The 17,500-nt window shown below is 42.7% G+C and overlaps 1 long non-coding RNA gene and 1 other non-coding gene across 2 annotated transcripts in view; both read left to right on the top strand.

The window, feature by feature from the left end:
• The window catches only part of LOC135111850 (uncharacterized), a 98,939-nt gene that overhangs the window by 15,677 nt on the left and 65,762 nt on the right, over positions 1–17,500 (top strand). The window contains exon 2 of the long non-coding RNA XR_010273921.1: positions 12,090–12,220. This is a non-coding gene — a long non-coding RNA (uncharacterized LOC135111850). The remainder of the gene's footprint in view (positions 1–12,089; positions 12,221–17,500) is intronic.
• Positions 15,724–15,796, top strand: Trnav-aac (transfer RNA valine (anticodon AAC)). The gene has a single exon. It is a non-coding gene; the product is annotated as a tRNA-Val (tRNA).

Raw genomic sequence — 17,500 nt, 5'->3', positions numbered from 1 at the left:
CTTTATTTCACCTTTATCGTATTGTTTCTATTTATTATTTTCATTTATATTTATACCTGCCTTCCTCCCCCGCCTTACCTTTCCTCTCACCATAAGTTCCTCCACCCCACATACCATCCCTTCACCTCTCCTCCTCCTCCTCCTCCTCCTCCTCCCCCTCCCCCTCCTCCTCCTCCTCCTCCTCCTCCTCCTCCTCCTCCTGCCTCTCTAGCTCCACAGGGGTTCCGCTCAGGTAATAGAGTCGGGCTGGGGAGACAAAAGCCTTCCCCCAGGAGATCCTGTTGTCTCCCCGGGTAGCCTGATGCGGTGGGGAGCTCCAGTGCTGCCTCTCTTACTCCCTCCTCTCTCCCATTCTTCCCCCCTCTCCCTCTCTCTCTTCGTCCTATCTCTCTCTTCGTCCTATCTCTCTCTCTCTCTCTCTCTCTCTCTCTCTCTCTCTCTCTCTCTCTCTCTCTCTCTCTCTCTCTCTCTCTCTCTCTCTCTCACTACCTTTCCTTCCATTCCTTCCTCCCACATTCTCATTCTTCTTACTCACTCCTTCCCTCCCACTCTTGACTCTCTCTCTCTCTCTCTCTCTCTCTCTCTCTCTCTCTCTCTCTCTCTCTCTCTCTCTCTCTCTCTCTCTCTCTCTCTCTCTCTCTCTCTCTCTCTCTCTCTCTCTCTCACGTATGAAGGACATTAATAATCTCTGATTTTCTCTTATTTGATCTACAATTTCATATTTTTTCTTATTTTTCACCTCGCGGGAGATTGTTAATTGTGTTTGATTTGTTTGTTTTGTTATTTATTGTCCCCCATTTGTTTTCCTTTCTCTCTTTTGTTGTGTGTTTTTGTTTTTGTTTTACTATAACTTACTCGTCGTGTTTGTTTGTTTGTTTGTTTGTTTGTTTGTTTGTTTTTGTCTGTGGCTGACTGTATTCTGTTTTAGTATGTAATTGTTAGTCCATTAGTTCCATTTTTTATTTCTGTATTTCAACACTTTATTTCTAAATTCTACTCCTTTATTTGTTGCCTCTGTCTTCTTTATTCTACAACATTTGATCTTGTTTCCTTATATTTTCTAACGTCATTCCATTGATCGCTCTCATTACATTATCACATTACCAGCTTATGTCTCTCTCTCTCTCTCTCTCTCTCTCTCTCTCTCTCTCTCTCTCTCTCTCTCTCTCTCTCTCTCTCTCTCTCTCTCTCTCTCTCTCTCTCAAGTGCTTTTTCCTTTCCTTCTTTTATTCTGGAGTGTGGAGAAGAAGATGAGAAGAGTGAATTGTTATAATAGTTTCCTATGTTGATAGAAACACACAAATATAAAATAAAGGAGGAATTAGAGAGAGAGAGAGAGAGAGAGAGAGAGAGAGAGAGAGAGAGAGAGAGAGAGAGAGAGAGAGAGAGAGAGAGAGCATTACTTAACTTTTTTTGGGGGGATAGATAAAAAGTATTATCTTAAGGTTGAGAGAAACATTACTAGTTGAGATATAAGTGAATGTGATGAGACAGGAATCTGGGTGAAAATTAAGAACAGGTTGAGACGAGGAAGGTAAAGAAGAGCAGGTGGAGGAGGGGAAGTGGAGATAGGAGGAGGAGGAGGAGAAGGAGGAAGACGAGAGATATGATTTGACAAACACTAAATGAGAACATAAAGATTAGAAAATATTAAGTGATTCTTCTTGTGCTGAATAGGCAAAAGCAGAAAGAGAGAGAGAGAGAGAGAGAGAGAGAGAGAGAGAGAGAGAGAGAGAGAGAGAGAGAGAGAGAGAGAGAGAGAGAGAGTGAGTCCGCCCTCAAACACGTATTATTTTTATTTTGTCACTACAGAAGGACTTAAAATCCTCCTCCTCCTCCTCCTCCTCCTCCTCCTCCTCCTCCTCCTCCTCCTCCACCACTACCATCACCACCACTACCACCACCACCACCACCACCACCACCACCACCACCACCACCACCACCACCACTGCTGCCACCACCACCACCACCACACGTCCCAGGTCACGGGGGTCAGGGCGGCGTGGTGAAGGGGAGGAGGGTTCGGGAGGGAGGCGCCCTTAAATATATTGGACGTGGCCACAAAGACACGGGTCCGTCGGAGGCCTGGCCGGGTAGCTCGTTACTGGAGCCCCCGCCGGCGTGACGACAGCCAGGGGGTGTGAGGGGGGTACTATCCAATGCCCCCGCCTTTCTTCCTCTACTTGCCCCCTCACCGCCCTGCCGCCCCCGCCCCTTCATTTCCCGCCAGTGTGTTGGATGTGTTCCTTTCTTTCCTCTTGATCTTTTTTTCCCGTTTCTTTTTCGTCCTCCCTGTCCCATTTTCCGGATTAACGCCTCTGTCCAGTGCTGATGTCCCTCTCCTTTCTTATTCCTCATTGCATCTGTGTTTATTTATGTTTTGTCGTCTCCGTTCCCCTTTTCCCTCAGCTTTCTCCTCAGTTTTTCATTGTCTTTTCTTAATTCCTCTCAACTTTCTTTATTCGTGTTCATCTTGTTTCCAATTTGTTCCTATTGTCTCCCTTTCATACAGTGTCATTTCTTAGTCTTTTCTTTTCTTTCCTCTTCCTAATGTTCCACCTCAACCTTCTTGTCTTCTTTTTCTCCCTCCATGCCCCCCTCTATTCCTACCTTCTCTCTCTTCTCCACTCTCTTCCCTTGTGAAATAAAACTATTTCCTCTGCAGTCCCTCTCATGCGTCTCCCTATAGCTTACTTTCCCTCGCTAATCTCTCTCCCCTCCCTCCTTCCGTCCCTCCTTCCCTCCCTCCCTCAAGGCTGCAGGACTCCCGCTACGGCCACTTTAATTGCACGGCGCTCGGTTGCTTTGGACAGAACCCCCTCGGCGCCTCCGTCCTAATGAGTCTGTCCCGTCCCGCCGTGGCCTTCGTCGTGCGGGTCTTCATGTGGCGCCAGGGTGAGATATGAGACGCTGCACAGGCCTCGATCCAACGTTCAGAAGCGTCTGGCGTAGTAAGCAGTAAGTGAAGCTTAAAACTGAGATGGTCCCGGCTGTCCCCTAGTGGGCCCGCCTTACAACACACGGCGATGCTGCACTGGGTTCTTTGTTGGGGATGCCGTGTACTGGGGGCAAGTTTTATACTGGAGGTGTAAATGAAAGGAAGAGTAGGAGGAGATGCAAGAGGGATACTGATTAAAAAGCCGTTTGGTGGAAGTAGGGGTGTCAATATTGATAGGAACGTTATTGAAAAGGTAAAGGAAAGAGAACAGAGAGGAACTAGAGGAATGAATCAACAGAAGATGAGGAGGAGAAAAAGAACGGTTGAAAGAGAAGGCCAAGATGGAAGGGAGAAGATGGGAAAAAAATAGAAAAGTAATTGAAAAGAAACAGGTAAAAAAAAGAAGAGAAATCGTAGTGGAAGAAATCACAAAAGGGGGAGGAAGGAAAAAGAATGAAGCAGAGAGTTAGAAAGAAAGGAAAAGAACGAAAGTCAAACAAGAAAGCAGGAAGAAAGTGAACGTTGAAGAGAAAATGGGAGGAGAAAAGAAAGAAAACTGGGGAGAAGAAGAGATAAGGGAGAGGGAAGGAAGTGCAGGAGGGGAGGAAGTGGAGAATTAAAATAAAAAAAAAATAACAGGACGGCAGTAAAGGTTGAAGACGTAGGAAGGAGAAGAGGAAAAGGAATAGGGAGAAGGAGAGAGAGAGAGAGAGAGAGAGAGAGAGAGAGAGAGAGAGAGAGAGAGAGAGAGAGAGAGAGAGAGAGAGAGAGAGAGAAGGGAGTGTAGGACGACAGAGAAGGAGTGGGGAGAAGGAGAGAGAGAAAAAAAAGGAAGTGCAGGAAAAGGAGAGAGTGGGAAGGAGAGAGAAAGGAGTGTAGGAAAAAGAGAAAGAAGAAAGTGTGCAAGGGTATAGAGAAGCGAGTGGGAGAAGGAGAGAAAAGAGAGTGGGAAGAAGGAGAGAGAAGGAAATGTAGGAGAAAAAGAGAGAGAAAGAAGGAAGTGCAGGAGAAGAATAAAGAAGGAAGCGTGGAAGGAGATAGAAAAGGGAGATTGGGAGAAGGAGAGGGATAGAGAAAGAGAGAGGAGTGTGGGAAAGAGAGAAAGAGAGAGAGAGAGAGAGAGAGAGAGAGAGAGAGAGAGAGAGAGAGAGAGAGAGAGAGAGAGAGAGAGAGAGAGAAAAGGAACTACAGATGAAAGAAAGACAAGTGACTGTAGAAGGATTGAGAATTGAGAGCGGAGAGAGAGAGAGAGAGAGAGAGAGAGAGAGAGAGAGAGAGAGAGAGAGAGAGAGAGAGAGAGAGAGAGAGAGTGGGAGTAGACGCGCCTCATTAGTATGCATGGGAGAAGGGTTAATGGGTTCCCGGCAGAAGTGTTTCATTGAGCCGATAGGTTACCCGTTTCATTAAGCAGTCTTCGTTTCATCATCCGTGGCTCAGGTATCAACACGGGGCCCTCCTTAATGTTTTAATTGGCCGCCGCGATACAGGTGAGTGCTGGTGATGGTGGTTGTTGTTGTTGTTGTTGTTGTTGTTGTTGTTGTTGCAGTTGTTGTTGTTGTTGTTGGTGGTGGTGGTGTTGTTGTTGTCGTTGTTGTTGTTGTTGTTGTTGTTGTTGTTGTTGTTGTTGTTGTTGTTGTTGCAGTTGTTGTTGTTGTTGTTGTTGTTGTTGTTGTTGTTGTTGTTGTTGTTGCTGTTGTTGTTGTTGTTCGTGGTGGCGGTGGTATTATCATTGTTATTGTTATCATTTATTGCTATTATTATTATTATTATTATTATTATTATTATTATTATTATTATTATTTTTATTATTATTATTATTATTATTATTATTATTATTATTATTATTATTATTATTATTATTATTTTTATTATTATTACTGTCATCATCATCATCATTATCATCAACATCATCATCATCTTCATCGACATATTATTAATATCAAAATTATTCTGAGAGAGAGAGAGAGAGAGAGAGAGAGAGAGAGAGAGAGAGAGAGAGAGAGAGAGAGAGAGAGAGAGAGAGAGAGAGAGAGAGAGAGACCCACCCAAGACGAATGATAAAATAAACAGATAAGACGGTAGTAATTTTTTTCTCTTTTTCTGGAGGCGGACGAGAATAAGGGAGGAAAGGAGAAAAAAAGAGCAAATGAGGAGAGAGCGAGAGAGAGAGAGAGAGAGAGAGAGAGAGAGAGAGAGAGAGAGAGAGAGAGAGAGAGAGAGAGAGAGAGAATGAGCTAAGGGGCAGAAGATAGGAAAGGGAAGGGAAGGGGAGAGATCCTTGCATTCCTTCATGAGTCTTGGCTCCTGGAATCCGTCGAGGACACGAAAGGAACACAGCGACACGAAGCGACACACTAATTGCACATACCAACACAACACAACGAGGAGGCAGTAACAAGGAGACATGCAATAAACCAAGTAACATACCATCTAAAATTTGACCGCAAAAAAAAAGGATTCCAACAAAAATACAAGAAACATACTTGTACACATCTCAGTAATTTAACGCAACGCAACATAGCAGATAGGAGGCAGCAACGAGGAGACACGCAATCAACGAAGTAACATACGTAGAACATTTGATAGGAGAGGGAGAGAGAGTAAAAAAAATTGAGGTTTACACACATACAGCAAAAAAAAACAAGTGTATCTCTGGAACTTGATGCAACATGACATAGATAAAACAGTAACGAGGAAACACTTAGACAATAAATAAAATAACACACAGTAGAACATTCGACAGAAGAGAAAAAAAGTTCTAACACGGAGTTTAATGCAACACAAGCTACATTTTATCTCTCAGCAACATGATGCAACACAACATAGAGGAGGCAGGAATAAGGAGGTACGCAACAAACGGAATAACACACAGTAGAACATTTGATAGGAAAGAGAGAGAAGAGAAAGGCGATGCTAAATAAATACAACAAGAGGAAACACAAGCCATATTTACCTTTCACCAACACAAAGTAACACAACAAAGAGGAATAAATAACAAGAAAACTCTTACGCAATGAACTAAATGACACACTATAGAACACTGCGTAGAGAGAGAGAGAGAGAGAGAGAGAGAGAGAGAGAGAGAGAGAGAGAGAGAGAGAGAGAGAGAGAGAGAGAGAGAGGCGGTGATTCATTGAACTTAATCCAACAAGAAGTAACACAAGGCACATTAATTTCATATCAACTTCATACAACACAGAGAACACAAATCACAACAAATTATCGCAAGGAAAGACAAACAAACCATCTATCTTTCGAAGTCCCAAAATCAGAGAGGGAAAAAAAACAAACAAAACAAAAACATACATTAGGACCCTTAATTATCCTCGCAGAGAGAGAGAGAGAGAGAGAGAGAGAGAGAGAGAGAGAGAGAGAGAGAGAGAGAGAGAGAGAGAGAGAGAGAGAGATTATCACACAAAGGAATGAACACAAAGAAAGAAGAAACACTCAGCACATCATCAGAGAGAGAGAGAGAGAGAGAGAGAGAGAGAGAGAGAGAGAGAGAGAGAGAGAGAGAGAGAGAGAGAGAGAGAGAGAGAGAGAGAGAGAGAGAGAAATCAACACCAGCACCATCATCAACATCACCATCATCATCACTATCATCACCATCATCACCGTTTCGAGTCATCTTCCTGCTGGTGTTCCGTGGGAGGAGCGACCAGTTACACCTGCTCAGCTTTTAATCAGTGGTGAGAATATCCACCGGTCACAGGTAATTATGCTAATGGCGATATAATAGTCTATGAAAGGTGCTCATTAACTTGACTTCTTAATTACCACTCGGGAGGTCAGGTGAGGGAGGAGGAAAGTAATGGGGGAGGGGAGGGCAGGCGGGAGAACCCAAACAGTCTCTCTCTCTCTCTCTCTCTCTCTCTCTCTCTCTCTCTCTCTCTCTCTCTCTCTCTCTCTCTCTCTCTCTCTCTCTCTCTCTCTCTCTCTCTCTCTCTATCGTAAGGTCATGATACGCGTTAGGGATCGAGTCCTAATGAATAGTAGATGATGTGTGTGCGTGAGAGAGAGAGAGAGAGAGAGAGAGAGAGAGAGAGAGAGAGAGAGAGAGAGAGAGAGAGAGAGAGAGAGAGAGAGAGAGAGAATGGCTCCAGGAAGTCCATTATGCATCAGTAAAGCGAGAGAAAGAATGAAAAACAAGACAATTATTGCGACTATTGCGGGGCGGAAAGTCTGGTTTTATTATCTGCTTTTGAATTTAATTGTCGCTTGTCACATGCTTATTATGAAATTAACACATACGCGTGCCGGGAATTAATTATTGCAGTCCCTTCTATGATAATTACGTCTTACTATTTCTATTTCCTTTGCTTTTCATGTTGCATCCTAATTTGGACAGATAAAAGTACAATGTTGCTTTTGTATGATTAGGAATTTGGTTTTAATTAGTGGTTTTAATTTGGGGTGTTCAGGTGTATGTGTGTGTGTGTGTGTGTGTGTGTGTGTGTGTGTGTGTGTGTGTGTGTGTGAAATTCTAGCATTAGAGCAAACTTTTACACATTTCTTTTAGTTGTGTATAGAAAGGTATAGGAGAGAGTGACAGAACGTGATGAAATAACAAAAATACACTAGAAAATAATCGTTTATCTTGCTTCTCTTATTAAATGCTACTGAATCTTCGTGTCCAAGTTTTATTATAGTATTTTACGTGATTGCATTTTTTTTTTATTAATTATTTATTTGCATGCACCGACAAACCCGCAGCACCCAGGCTAATGACGAGACTGCCCGAGGGTACAACCACAGCTAGTGTCCTTGACTTACTCCACTGCCTCTTATCTTGCACGTACCTACCACGCTTAACCAAAAAATTAGACACACACACACACACACACACACACACACACACAGTAGTAGTAGCAGTAGTAGTAGTAGTAGTAGTTTATTGACAAAAAAACACGTAATTTAAAGAGCTACAAACTCGTCTTGTAGGAGAGTAATAGCTGAGCCCAACATAAGATAAACTATAAAAACACACAAAAACTCAGTGAAAGCTAAAAAACGAGGAATATAATAATCAAAGAGATAAATATTAAGCATACATAAAAACTATAAAACTATAAAACAAATACAACGAAACAAATTGAAGCTGAAAAATAGTAAAATAGAAAAGACACAAAAATAGACGATCACACACACACACACACACACACACACACACACACACACACACACACCGTGGCCCCTCACACCTAACCCGAGAAATAAGAGAGACGTCAGGAAATAATGAAACAATGAATAGCTGCTCGGACCTCGACTCCTCCTACTCTTGGTTCCTCGTGAAGAATCAGCCCGTTTTTACCTCTACAATGAATAACCTTAAGGAGGAGGAGGAGGAGGAGGAGGAGGAGGAGGAGGAGGAGGAGGAGGCTGACCCGTACATTCCTCCCATTCCAGGTGTTTTAGCCCAGGTAGAATAGCGGCTCAATTGAATAATTCCATCTCAGGTAACACAAGGCGGATTATAACACTATGTCTTGATGGCAGGGAAGGGCGGCCCGGGATGTGAGGGGGAGAGGGAGGGGTGAGGTAAAGATATGGTAGTGCGAGCTGGGGAAGGAGGAAAGGACATCGAGAGAGGGAGGGGTAAGGTAAGACTGATATGTGACTGGTGTGTTAGGGAGGAGGAAAGGACTTGAGGTGAGAGGGATGAAGGTGCGGAGAATAAGATGAAGTAGACGAGAGACGAGAACCGAAGGAGTGGTGGATGTAAAGTTAGGAATGATAGAAAGGCTGAGGCTCTTGGTGTGAGAAAGGGAGAGAAGGGCATGAGGTGAGGGTGACTGGGAAGCGGAGGGGAATAACAGGAAGTGACGGAAAACAACCGTAATTTTTTGTTGCTGTGAAAATGAGGGTTACTGCAGGCTGCGAAAACCATATTCAAATAGAAATTGTTAAAAAAAATAGAAATAAATAAGTAAAATAAAATATCCAATCCTTTTACTTAACACTCCTGTCTCAAAGTAGCTTAAGTTATAGAATTGTGGAAAAACCGAGTTGGGCAGAGCTACAAGAAAGAGAAATAAGATAAAGATTTAGTTAAGATGTTGGTAACTGGAATGCAAAGAAGAGTAAGAGAAAATAGAAGACAGGAAATAACGGTATAAATGATAAAAAAAAGAATGTTAGGAATGATGAGGAATAAAATAATAAGATGAAATACAAATTATAACAACGGTGACAAGAAGCGAAAGGGGAAACAGAGGAAATGGAGGCGGGATGAGAATTGTAGGAGTGAAGGAAATATGATAAAAAAAAGAACTAAGTGAAATAAAAAAAAAAGAATGGTGTTACAGAGAAAAATCAAACAAAACTATCAATGACTTATATATCCAAGGACTGGCACCTGTATGAACATTTCTATTCTTCCTTCTTGTTGCCTTGGGTCAGTGTTGCTATTACATAAAGACAAAAATACAAAAAATGCTGTAGATTATGTGTATAGGTAATTCATACAAGATTGCCTTAACAAATAAATAATAAATAAGTAAATAATAGATAATAAATAAAGAATGATGGAAAAAAGTATGATAGGAAACTAATGATAAAAGCAGTTGCATAAGAAGGAAACAAATAAATAAACATCCAAAACACTAGAATAAGGAATAGAAAGAGTAAAGTGAAAGGATAAGAGAAGAATAGAGAAGATAATAGGATGAAACCTTAAAAAAATAGAAACAAATGCATTATTCTTTTTTCAAGGTGAACCATTCATCCCGAGAGAGAGAGAGAGAGAGAGAGAGAGAGAGAGAGAGAGAGAGAGAGAGAGAGAGAGAGAGAGAGAGAGAGAGCACGGTCCTTCCCCTTAAACCAGTAAACTCATTGTGCCGCTTTCCCCCATTGACACGTATACATCTTCCCAGCACTGCCTCCTCCGCCCATTATCTCATTGGCCTCTTTGTTTTTATTTCCTGACCTCATCCCACTTCCCATTTTTCCCCTTAAACGGACGCGGCGGGAGGTGGAAACGGAAATTATAGGGTCCAGCGAGCCCCACCAACTGGACACCCGGCGTGGTCACTTACTTGTGGGACTTGGATTCTCTCTCTCTCTCTCTCTCTCTCTCTCTCTCTCTCTCTCTCTCTCTCTCTCTCTCTCTCTCTCTCTTCGGTCGTGTCAAAAATGCTATATTTATTAGAAGGCTGAAGGGACGGGCATTTCCTGGCGCTGAGAGAGAGAGAGAGAGAGAGAGAGAGAGAGAGAGAGAGAGAGAGAGAGAGAGAGAGAGAACAATGAAGTGGTAGGAAAATTAAAGAGTTTACGTCAGATAATCAGGATATAACTACTAGATGGTTAACCTTTTTACTTCTTCGTTTTCTTCCTCCTCCTCAGTAAGCCTCTCAGGCCACGCCCTCTTCGGCTACGTCCTCTAGTCGTATGCTTCTCGTAATACAAGTCTCCGCAGGCCGATTCCTCACAGGGTAATTCATCGATGGCTAACTTCATGATCACCGGTGCCTTGCTGACCAATTCCTGGTGGTAAAATATATTATAGGTCACAGAAAAACCTGTCACTGCAGAAAATACCTGAACTAAAGGAAAAAAAAATTGTCACTGTTGAAAAAAAAAAAACATCCTCATCAATGCACAACGAAAACATGCCGTTGAAAACTGCTTGCCAAAAAAAAAAAAAAGAGTTGCAGAAAAACACTTTGTAAAAAAAAAAGTCTTAGCGTCAGTTTGTTTTAGCTGATTGTACGTAGATTTATACGGTGTTGTTATGATGAATTATGATGGAATATATATATATATATATATATATATATATATATATATATATATATATATATATATATATATATATATATATATATATATATATATATATATATATTACCTTATTTTATTCTTGCTTTAATTTCTTTTATTATCAATTTCGTTCACTATTAGATCGCTACACTTGTGTCTCTTTTCATCATTTCCTATGAAACTATGTTACTTTTTTTCCCAACTGTTTCTACGCTAACCCAAGCTGGAGGGAGTGGTGGGTGGGGAGGAGTCTTCTGCTGCGCTATCTTGTCCCTTTTGGCGAGTTGCTCATAAGAATCAGTCATCGTACAGCCACGCAAGGACCAAGGAGTCTGCTGCTGTTGGTTATGTAGCCTCATGTCCTCCTTTAACCCTCTGCTGTGCCGCCCTTCCCTCCCGGCAGTTAGTCTGGTTTGTAACGTCAAGCAATTTGACAAGGGTGAGTAAATTTGATGTCATCTGTTCGTAAAACCGTTGCCATCATGTGTAATCCTTCCACACCCATCTCTCCCTCAGCTGCACCACCTCCCCGCAGTGCCGTCCCTTCCTCCCATCACCCTGCCACCATCAAAACCCAACCCATCTCTTTATCATTACACTTTCCATCCCACTGTCGCCACACTGTGCATCCTCAGTCTCCCTCATAAGCCTCACTATTTTTCTCTATCCTGCAACGTTCCCATGCACAGCGTTCATTACCTCCTCCCCCTATCTCTCCCTACTCCCCCATCCCCGCCCCGTCGCCCGCCACGCCAGGACAGTAACACTACCACTTATTGGACGGGTAATTTTCCCTGTTTCGTTAACGATTCGTATTCGTCACAATGGCAGCGTTCACTTCCTGCCCTGCCTCGTAATGACGCCTTATGACGCTGCCTCGTAAATCCGATGCATTCACTTCGATCTGTTTGTGTTGGTGAATGGCTTTGTATCAGCGGGAGGAAGTGCGGCGGGGAGGGACGGTGGTAGGGTGGTGGGGGTGGTGGTGGGAGGGGGTGGAGGGACAGGGAGGGGAGTTATGCTTTATGGAGGAATAAGAGAAAGGAAGTACATAGGTGGGAACATTAGTAAATAGTATAATATGTGGTAGGGAGTTTATACGTGGATGAAAAATGTTACTGTGGTTTTTGCTTTGCTCTTTCTTTGCTGTTATTTATTTATTTATCTTTTTTTTTTATGTCATCCTCATCGATTTTCTCCCCTTCCTCTTTTTTTTTTTCTCTCCTCGTTTAATTCTTCGCCATCATTATCAGTTATTGTCTCTTTTCTTTCATCAACTTTACTTCCTGTATCCTCTTCATCTTTCTCGTTTTTCATCATCATCACCTTTATTACTTGTTAACACCGTTGTCACATTAGCTTCACCTTTGCCTTCCTCTTTCCTCTCTCCCAGTGTTCACCTGACGAAGGATACGAAGAAGAACAACACAAGACACTTTCTGTAACGCTTCTCAAGTCTCTGTATTCATTCCACTGGTCAGGACACATCGGTCCATTCTTTCCCCTCACCCGTGGCTCCGTATGGTAAGTACTGCTCCAGCCAAGATCAAATTAATTATCATGTCTGCGCGCTTCTGGACTCAAATTTTCCTTAGGAGTTCATGTATCACTTTATTGTGCTTTTATTTGCTTACATCTTGACACCAGCTGAGGCGGGACCAAGTGTAGACCATCTTATTTATTTGTTCGTAGTAACGCTTATTAAATTCACGAGTAATGCTGCGTACACTCATTATTAGTAGTAGACTCGTGGTGGCCTGAATGTTCGTAGTACTAATAATGGCCTTGAGGAACGACGCTTAGGTTCAGGTAATGTGGCGTGTGTTCCGTCAGTGTTTGCTGTGGATGTGTGAAAAGCCCCACTACGCTCATCCACGTTGGGAGAATTGCATTTTAATTATGTATCTATGTTTTGTTGGTGTTTTTACATGTATACTTAAGGCTGGCAGAAGAAGAAGAAGAATAAGAAGAAAAAGAAGAAAATATTACTTGCGCCTTCCCCTCAAAAATTCCATAAGTTTACTGGTTTGCTATTTTATTTGTTTACTCTTTCTATCCTTCTCTTTCTTTCTCTCTTTCTTTCTTTTGTGTCTTTTTTATACTTATTCTCATGACGGTTTTCAAAGCATCCCTCCCAGTCACATGTATTTCACCACGGCAGAGAACCTAAAGAGAAGAACACGACAACTTCCACAATGGTATATAAAAAACACAATAAGGAGCACCGTGTTTTGGAGAGCATGGGTAGGCAGGCTGTAGTGGGCTGTGATAGGCTGTGATGGGCCATGCAGGGGTCTGGTTGCCTTGACCTCCTTCCTGTGGTGGTGGTGCAGATGAGTGGTGCAGGTGGTGATTATAGTGTGGTGGTGTGGGTAGTGATGGAAAGGGTGATGGTGGTAGCGTGTGGGATGGGGAGGAAAGGGAAAAGGCGGAAAAGGTATTGGTGGTGATGGTGCGAGGTGAGGGAAGGTATGGGTGGTGGTGGTGGTGGTGGTGGTTGTGATAACAGAGGTGGGAAGGAAAGGGATCTGGGTACTGATGCGGGGAAGAGGAGGAGGAAGAGAAGGCCAGGCTCGAGGTGGCGGTGGTGGTGGTGGTGGCGGTGGTGATAACATCTCTCCTCCCCGCCGCCAGGACACCGACCGTCCGCTAATTGCCTCTGACATAATGACTCGTAATTAGTTTTATCAGCGGAATCTGTCCACGATAACGCCTACGGTTTGTCGTTAAGTGTGTTTGTGTGGCGGTGAGACAGACCGACTCCGACCTGCCGCACTCCTCCTCCTCCTCCTCCTATGTGTCTACCTTTACCTACCATACCCTCTCCTCCTCCTCCTCCTCCTCTCCCTTCTCTCCCCTCCGTTAATTGTCTCCTCTTGTCCCGCTCACCGGCCTCTCTTCGTGTTACACGGTGATGTAAAATTCCTTCTCGATAAGTGTGTGTGTGTGTGTGTGTGTGTGTGTGTGTGTGTGTGTGTGTGTGTGTGTGTGTGTGTGTGAGGAGCTTTACAGGTTGGAAGTTGGTCTTAGAATCAAGGAAGGCGTTGATAGTCCGTGGCATCAGTCTGCGTGGAGGCTGCGCTGTGATTCCTCCCACAAAACACTCCAATTCAGACACGAACGGACTTGCTTTCTCCTCATTCACTCCTTATCTTGCTCCACCCTGTCCCTCCTCCATGACCAGCACCTCCTTTAACCACCTCCCTCAGCACTACCAGGAAGCACAAGCGATCAGTCTTCATAGTCCACCTCACCACTTCAGAAACATGTAATTATCGCTCTTTGCACCTTCCTTCCTCAACGCGGACGCAGGAAATTGGGGAGCTAGGTGGGAAGGACGTGAGGAGTGAGTGCAGAGTAGAGTGGAGGGAAAGGAAGTGACGAAGAGGCAGGAGAGTAGAGTGAAAGGAAGTGACGGAGAGCCAGAAGGAGAAAAGTGTCCTCTGATATCTGCCTTTAGGACGCTAGGTGACAAGGGTACCTCAAGGCAGGTGGTGGTGGTGGTGGGGTGTGGGGGGAGCGTGCAGGAAGGAAGGAAGGTGAGGGAGGCGGCAGTGCAGGAAGAGGAAGTGGACAATGTCTGCTTCATTATATCACGAGTAACCACGAAAGAAGAGTCTTAAGTCGTCTCTGTGCTATACTTATACGTTTCCCACCCCTCTCTCTCTCTCTCTCTCTCTCTCTCTCTCTCTCTCTCTCTCTGCGGCATGGCGAGGCAGAGGGTGTTTGAAGGGCTGCGGGCGTCAGTCGGCCTCCTACGGGTGATATGCTTATTAGGAGTGTGTTGTTTTGCTGCCAACAGACTGGTGGAGCGAGCGAGAGACGCCTCAGTCCTCCTCCCGTCACCCGCCGCAGACACCCTTCACTCACCCACCTTCATTCTTACAGTAACTTAAGTCCTCGGGTTTTGTTCATCGCAGCCAAAGTTGTGTTGGTTATGTTTGGTACGATATTGTCAGGTGTAAAGTGCGGTTTTTCTTTTATGTTGTTATTTGTTTGTTTATTTATCTATTTGTTTATTTATTTCATGCAGTATTTATGCACGGAGCGTTATTTACTAGATATCGAATTCACAGTACCGTAGTTACCTTAATAATTACATTTTGTTAGGACGGCACGGTATTTTGTTTTCAAGTAAGACATTTTCCATCCTTCAAGTACGATATATATAATTATATATGTATATATATATATATATATATATATATATATATATATATATATATATATATATATATATATATATATATATACTCGTATATATATATATATATATATATATATATATATATATATATATATATATATATATATATATATATATATATATATATATATATATATATATATATATATATATATTCTATTTTATTTATTTTTTTTTTCCAGGTTTAAATGCATTACGGAAAAGCGTGTTTTTTTTTTCTCTCTCTCTTTTTTATGTTTGAATCTTTTTCTCATAGTGGCGAATCATTCGTATGTATATAAGATTTGTTTCCTGTCCATATGATGTGCGTGTGTGTGTGTCTGTGACGTTTGGGGAGAGAAGGCCCGTGAAGTGTGTATGAAGCTTTGCTAGGGTGGCCAGGAATAGAAAGAGAAGGCAATGGAGAACGTTAAAGAGAATATTTTATCCTTCAGTAGAATCTTTAGGACTGATTATACGGAGGAAGAGGAGGAGGAGGAGGAGGAGGAGGTGGTGGTGGTGGTGGTGGTGGTAGTGGTGGTGGTGGTGTAAGGAGAGAGAGAGAGAGAGAGAGAGAGAGAGAGAGAGAGAGAGAGAGAGAGAGAGAGAGAGAATAAAATAGAAACAGGAAGAATAGAGGAAGAAATGCAGTGAGCGAGAGGCGAGAGTGGACACCATCATCCTCACGAACTGGCAAGAGTGTGGCGTGGGTGTGAGAGGAAGCGCGCTAAGGGAAGGAGAGGGGAGGTATCTATCTACACACTCGCCCCACGTCACTAGCCACGCCGCCCACGATGAGGCCACGGAGATACTGACGGCAGGTGAGGGTGCTTGATACCAGGTGCTCATGGTGTAGTGGTTATCACATCTGTCTAACACACAGAAGGTCCCAGGTTCGAGCCCTGGTGAGCACAGTTTATTATTATTATTTTTATTATTATTATTATTATTATTATTATTATTATTATTATTATATCGTAGGAATTATGTGATAGTTCTAATTTCTTGCCCAGTTCAAGTTTACATCAATACTCTCTCTCTCTCTCTCTCTCTCTCTCTCTCTCTCTCCCGTGCTGTTAGGACGTTTGATGAAGAAAATGGTGGTTTAGACAGGATAGGTCACCGCATCGGGAGGATGAGATGAGTGGTGCTCGATTCCCGCTTACCTTGGGTGTCAGGGGTCGCTCAGGTAGCTCACCAAGTCGCGTGCAGCCGTCCTGTTTGTAGTGGAGGAGGTGAAGTAAAAAGTGAACCGACAAGAATATAAATAAGTAAAATAAATGGATAAATAAATGAATAAATGTATAGATAGATGGATGGATAGATAGACATATAGATGGATAGATAGATGGATGGATAGATAGATAAATGAGTAAAATAAAAAATGAATAAATGTATAGATAGATGGATAGATAGATAGATAGACATATAGATAGATAGATAGATGGATAGATAAATGAATAACACTAAATAAAACGCAAGTCAGTCTGAAATAAGCAATGTTTAAGGTATTTATCGAGGTACAATTTGAGTTTTGATTATCTAGGCTAACAAGTCAGGAAGGCAGGCCAGTCCGTACATTCACGACTCGATCGGAAAAAAGTTTGGTTCTGTTTGTTTGAAAGCTTTTGTTCACTTACCTTGAAGCCGTTATTCCGAGTGTAGTTTGTACGATCAGCTGTTAGGAAATCATATATATTTACATTTGTGGATCCTTCGAAAGTTTTAGACTGTTGTAACGTATCTTAGCATTTAGTGAGAGAAAATACGGTTAATTCTTTGAGACGTTCCTCGTACGGTAAGCCACGTAGTCTTGGGATCATCTGAGTTAATCGGCGTTATATTCTTCATAAATTTTCAGCATCCTTTGTATAATGAAGCGACCAAAACGGGAATTTTTTTTGACAATTTTCTTTATTATGATTCTGTGTGGAGACCGGTACCTCAGTGGGCCTTACATTTTATTTTTTTCCTCTCCTTTTAATATTGTTGCCCTTGGCCGGTTCCCCTTCCACATAAAAAAAAAAAAAATGCATGTTAACGTTCAAGGTGGAGACGGAGGAGCGAGTTGTACAGCGTTAGTTATTATTATTTTTTTCGTGTTTGAATTTTAATGACACTCCAATAAAACTGATCTGCTTGTTTGCTGTTTTTTGCTACCTCGGTGCATTGACTGTTAGGTTTAACCCTTTAACTGCTAATAGCACCAAGACTTATTTTATTTGAGTAACCATAGATAATTTTGATGGGCAGAAATACAACTATAGGCACTTACAGGTTCTCATTACTCATTATTCATCACCTGGCAGTGGCTTCTTTAATTACGGATAGGAATAGGAATAGAAGGAAGAGAAATTGGAGGTGGAGGAGGAGGAGGAGGAGGAGGAATAGGAGTAAGAAGCGAAGGAAGAGAAAGAGAAACAGGAACAGTGGGAGGAGAAGTAGAAGAAGCAAAAAGAGGAGGAAGACGACAATGACGACAGCACATCCCCTTGAACTCCCTCACCACCCTCACCACCACCCTCACCACCCTCAGACCCCCACCACAGTCCCCTTCAAGACCCAGTTCCACCACGGAGACTAACGAACCAACCACTGACGCTCACCATGGACGCGAC

Source organism: Scylla paramamosain, chromosome 22 (genome assembly GCF_035594125.1).
Source record: "Scylla paramamosain isolate STU-SP2022 chromosome 22, ASM3559412v1, whole genome shotgun sequence".
Taxonomy (NCBI): Eukaryota; Metazoa; Arthropoda; class Malacostraca; order Decapoda; family Portunidae; genus Scylla; species Scylla paramamosain.
Note: the sequence above shows the minus strand (reverse complement) of the source record. Positions and strands in the feature narration are given on the sequence as shown.